Genomic DNA, 6,000 nt, shown 5'->3' on the forward strand with positions numbered 1-6,000 from the left:
AACAGCTTCCTGCATAACTCACAGCTCAGAATGTATGGATATGTGATGTGTGTGGGTGTACAGTAGCTGGATGGGAGCAACTACTAACATCATACGTCCAAAGGTATTCAGATTGGAATGCAATAAATAAGTGATATTTCAACAGATGACAGTCAGTTTCCGGTGTTCTTTCCAGGGAATGAATAATCCATAATTCCCAGGGGCTGCATGCACCGGTGTCTAATGGCAGCTCCATACGTGTGCTGAAGTATGCCAGTAGTGCTCTGAGTCTACGCTCTGCTTTCTAAATAGTTGTGTGTCAGATTGCATCATTTTGATTGGAGGATTCTGCACAAGTTACCCAATGAGGAAAAACAGGTTCTTCTGCATGAACATGAATGTACTTCCAATCAGTCTCTTTCTTGTCCTGACAAAACCTTACTTTTCTATTCTACAATACAGAAAAACTGGCAGATTTGAGCTATTCTCTCCTTATTTTATCCTTGGTGTGGTAGCATCTGTCGGTCTCGAGAGACCATGGATCTGCGCCTGGAGTTTCCAGGGCACAGGCCTGGGCAGGGTTGTATGGGAGACTGGCAGTTGCCCAAGCTGCAGGCCTTCCCCTCTCCATGCCACCGATGTTGTCCAAGGGAAGGGCACTAGGACCCATGTAGCTTGGCACCGGTGACGTCGCAGAGCAATGTGTTGTTAAGTGCCTTGCTCAAGGACACAAACATGCTGCCTCAGCTTAGGCTCGAACCAGTGACCTTCAGGTTACTAGTCTGATGCCTTGCCCACTAGGCCACGCGCCCTTGGTATGTAGGAGAAATTCCCAAGAATTTCATCATAAGCTTTATCAACCCACCCAGACTGGGAGGGGAGAAAGTTGGTGAAATAACGGTTTAGGATTGAGTAATTTGCCCTTATTTCTGTTGTGTTACAAACCCAGACAGGCAGGATCCTCACTCACAGTTGCAAAAGCCTGTCTTCACAGAAGCCACAACTTGATTGTAGACTGGAGGAGACCTGTCTGATAATGAATCTACATGCAAATGGAAATTAAAATGCGTGGCCACTGGGAGATCCTGCTTTCTCTGATGCAGACTGGGAGACCGTTTCGCTGAACTCTTACGCTCTGTCCACCAGAGAAAGCAGGATCTCCCAGTGGCCACACATTTTAATTCCACATCCCATTCCCATTCTGATATGTCTGTCCATGGCCTCCTCTACTGTTAAGATGAAGCCACACTCAGGTTGGAGGAGCAACACCTTATATTCCGTCTGGGTAGTCTCCAGCCTGATGGCATGAACATTGATTTCTCTACCTTCTGTCAATGGCCCCCTCCCCTTCTTATCCCATCGCTGATTTATTCCCCCCCCCCTTTTTTCTTTCTCTCCCTCTCTCACAATCACTCTTTGCCTGTTCTTCGTCTCCCACTGGTGCTCCCCTCCCCCTTTCTTTCACCCTACGCCTCCCGTCCCATGATCCTTTCCCTTCTCCAGCTCTGTATCCCTTTCGCCAATCACCTTTCCAGCTCTTAGCTTCACCCCACCCCCTCCTGTCTCCTTCTATCATTTTGCATTTCCCCTTCCCCCCACTACTTTCAAATCTCTTACTATCTTTTCTTTCAGTTAGTCCTGACGAAGGGTCTCGGCCCAAAACGTTGACAGTGATTCTGCCTACAGATGCTGCCTGGCCTGCTGTGTTCCACCAGCATTTTGTGTTTGATTTAGCTCCTGGCTTCTGCTTCTCCATCTCTAGGTCTTTAATTTTCTAAGAGTTTTCTGGAATATCAGGTTGTTGCAATCTCGTGATTAATCCAGGCGGTCTCATCCACAGAGAACCTGTGGCTGGTGTAGCAAGAAAATCAACAATGGGATTCTTCATCCAGTCAGGTTAAAGAATCCTCACCGAACCCATCAGAGTATAAATCATAAGCATGGAATAAAAATACAGAAATTTGAATCATGTATGCCGAGAAGGCAAAATAATATTCAGAAAATAGCTAGAATTAAAGAGAAAATATATTACAAAAGTAATTCTGTTTTAAATCTTCAACACTAATTAAGTTCAGAGGGAATGAGACCTCATGCATTAAATCTCAGGGTCAGAGACTGACAAACCAGTTCAAAAAATTACTTGTACCTGAATGCATTAAATGGAAACTAAGAATAACTGCCGAAAGTTTGAGTCAGAATAGGATTTGGCTTCAGGCAGCTTTTCCTGGGTTGGCTTCTTGCCTCATTGATGTGTTTCGAACACCTAACTAACTTGCCTTAAACTCTTTCGACTTCAACCTCTCTTAGATGTCAAGGGATATCCAGAATAATAAGTGTGATGATATTTTAATTGCTAAGCCTAGTTATTGAAGAATTTTTACTTAGAAGGCCCTGTCCATGAAAACAGGACAAATGCACACTAACTGATTGTTGTCCAATTGCCTGTGTGTATTCTCAGTCATAAGGAAAAACATGCAAGTGCAAGCAATACCTTCCCAGAAATAACCTGCTCATCAACATCCACCCAAATCTCCACACTCTTGTCATATGAAGAGCGTGCAATAGCTCGGGGCCTATATTCATTAGAATTCAAAAGAATGAGAAGTGACCTCACTGAAACCCATCGGATGGTAAAAGGCCTTGATAGAATGGATGTGGAGAAGATGTTTCCTAAGGTGGGAGAGTCTAAGACCAGAGGACACAGCCTCAGAATAGAGGGGCGTCCTTTTAGAATGGAGATGAGGAAGAATTTCTTTAACCAGAGAGTGGTGAATCGGTAGAATTCTTTGCCACAGGATACGGGGAGAAGGCAGGAGACAATAGACAATAGGTGCAGGAGTAGGCCATTCGGCCCTTTGAGCCAGCACCGCCATTCAATGTGATCATGGCTGATCATCCACAATCAGTATCCTGTTCCTGCCTTCTCTCCATATCACTTGACTCCGCTATCTTTAAGAGCTCTATCTAACTCTTTCTTGAAAGCATCTAGAAAATTGGCCTCCACTGCCTTCTGGGGCAGAGCATTCCATAGATCCACAACTCTCTGGGTGAAAAAGTTTTTCCTCAACTCTGTTCTAAATGGCCTACCCCTTATTCTTAAACTGTGGACTCTGGTTCTGGACTCCCCCAACATCGGGAACATGTTTCCTGCCTCTAGCGTGTCCAATCCCTTAATAATCTTATATGTTTCAATCAGATCCCCTCTCATCCTTCTAAATTCCAGTGTATACAAGTCCAGCCGCTCCAATCTTTCAACATACGACAGTCCCGCCATCTCGGGAATTAACCTCGTGAACCTACGCTGCACTCCCTCAATAGCAAGAATGTCCTTCCTCAGAGAGAGTGGGGTGGAGAGGAAAATTGGAAATGGAAGAGCAGACTCGATGGGCCAAATGGCCTAATTCTGCTCCTGTATCTCACGGTCTTATCACATTACAGCCATGGTCCAAAGATGAAGCAAAGAATCAAAATCAGATGTATTACTGCTAACTTAAATGATATGAAATGTTTTGTAGCAGCAGTACTGTGCAAAGGCATACAATTACTACAGTATAGCACATCAGCGTAGCTATTACAGTGCCAGCAACCCGGGTTCAATTCCGCCATTGTCTCTAAGAGGTTTGTACATGTGTTTCCTCTAGGCGCTCTGCCTTCTTCCCATCTTCCAAAGACATAGAGATTAGTCAGGGTTAGGAAGTTATGGGCATGCTCAGCTCTTGTGTGCTGCCCCAGCTCTGTCAATCGTTGATGCAAACAACACATTTTACTGTTTGTTTTGATAATCATGAGATAAAGAAAGCAAATCTCGTAATGTTTAAATTCCAAAAGTAAATAAAAGCCGTGGAAAAAACATAAAGAACAAGGCAGAGTTCATGGTTCAGAATCTGATAGCGGAGGAACAAGCTGTAACCGAGCTGAATTTTAGAGGTGAGTTCTGAATGTCTCCTCCTGATACCCAGGCAGTGTCCTTCTGAATGAGTTCTTTTAGAACTGAAGTCACCGGGAATCAATGGATAGGCACACAGTCGGGGTCGTACATGTACAAAGGTTCACGGTTGTGATAGGAAGTCAATCTCCACCACCCAGAGCAATGTGGCTGGAGTCCCCCTGGGCGTTGACCCCAGCCCAGCCATTTTTAGCTCACTTGCTTGACATCTCTTCCACACTCTAAATATTCATTCTACCGTGTTTCATATTGCAGACACTCTGCAGGACTGCCCTGGCATTACTTCCTAATCTTGTAACCCCCAAGTGCCGAGGGAGACGAGGATGACCGAATCATCGCATGCAGGCGTCCCTTCAAGGTGCACACCGTCCTGCACTGGGTCTCAATTCTGGAACCAAAATACAGGAGCGGTTCAAGCAGATGGTTTATCAGCACAGTTCCAAGAACAGATAGGAATTGTGAAAAATCCAGTCATGCAGTAATCCCATAAAATGAATTGCAAAGATTAGAAACAATGGCAAAAGTAAAACAAATACTACATTATTAGGATTTTAATGATCTATCAAGTGATAGTTCAAGTTTGTATAAGGAATATATGACTATACACTTCCTTAAAATATATTGAAAGGTTGTTTTCGTTCAAGAACACTCTGAGAGTGGCTAGAAGACAAATAGGATATTGTTACACACATAAATGACTTTACTCTTTTTTATAAATGCAATGTAGCCTGTACTGAACAAACAGGAGCCCAAGATGTGATGTCAATAATGAATTATACAATCTTGTTTGTGAGATACTCCGTTTTCCTTCAAAAGTCAGAGCATTTCACAATTTTTCCTGCTTTTGAAGACATGATGTGTACAGTTTTCTAGTTATATCCAGAGCAGCCCAGAGATCAGTAAATATTAATATTACTTTTCATCGCATGCTGGGAACTGATAATTCAATGTTTTATCTCCATTGTGTCGGCTTCTTATTCATTGTCATAGTGAAAAAAGTAATTAAATATAATGCCTTTTCTCAGCAGTATCCCTGTGAAATCGCTAGTCACTAGCTTCAAGAGCAGCATGGGGAAAAGCTGAGATCTACAACAGTTAGGTATGATATATTATGTTTTCTTCAGTATTCCTTTAGAACCTATACATTATAGAAGCCCATCATAAAGTCCAGATAAATCAGTTAATTTATGTCAATGTAAAGAAGGGCTGATGCAGACTTCTCTACATTGGTGAGACCCGTTGTAAATTGGGGACTCTGCTTTGTCTATCACCTCCACTCCATCCGCCAAAAGTGGTGGAACTTACTGGTGGCCAAGCATTTTTATTCCAATTCCCATTCCTGTTCTGATATGTCTCTTGTGCCACGATGAGGCCAAACTCAGGGGGGAGGAGCAATAGCTCATATTCTGTCTGGGTAGCCTCCAACAATGGCATGAATATCGATTTCTCCTTTTGGTTAAAAAACAATCCCTCCCCCTCCCCTCTTCTTCTATTCCCCACTATGGCCTCTTAACTCTTCTCACCTGCTTATCACCCACCACCCCCCGCCCCACCCCAGGTCCCCTCTTCCTTCCCTTTCTCCTATGGTGCATTGTCCTCTCCTGCCCTTTATCTTTCCCACTCACCGGGCTTCACCTATCACCTGCTAGCTATCCTCTCCCCCACCCCCCACCTTTTTATTCTGGCATCTTCCCCCTTACTTTCCCATCCCGAAAAAAGGTCTGGCCCCAACTGTCGACTGTTTATTCATTTCCACAGATGTTGCCTGACCTGCTGAGTTCCTCCAGCATCCAGGGAGGTACTGTGACCAAAAATCTCTCTATAAAAGTCTATCTTTAATATAATTACACTTGAGTGTCATTGCCTGCAAATAAACAAATCTTTCCATCACAATTGTAGGTGAGGGGACAAGAGGGTTTAACATTGCATCAAATTGGGGGAATCAGACAGGATCTAGCAAGGGTCAATTGGGTGAGCCGGTTTAAAATAAAAGGGCAAGTGGGAGGCTTTGAAAAGTGATATCAGTTGTCCAGGGGCAGCAAGCTCCTGTTAGGGTGGATGGTAAACCTGGTAAG

This window comes from Hemitrygon akajei, chromosome 27 (genome assembly GCF_048418815.1).
Source record: "Hemitrygon akajei chromosome 27, sHemAka1.3, whole genome shotgun sequence".
NCBI classification, from domain to species: domain Eukaryota; kingdom Metazoa; phylum Chordata; class Chondrichthyes; order Myliobatiformes; family Dasyatidae; genus Hemitrygon; species Hemitrygon akajei.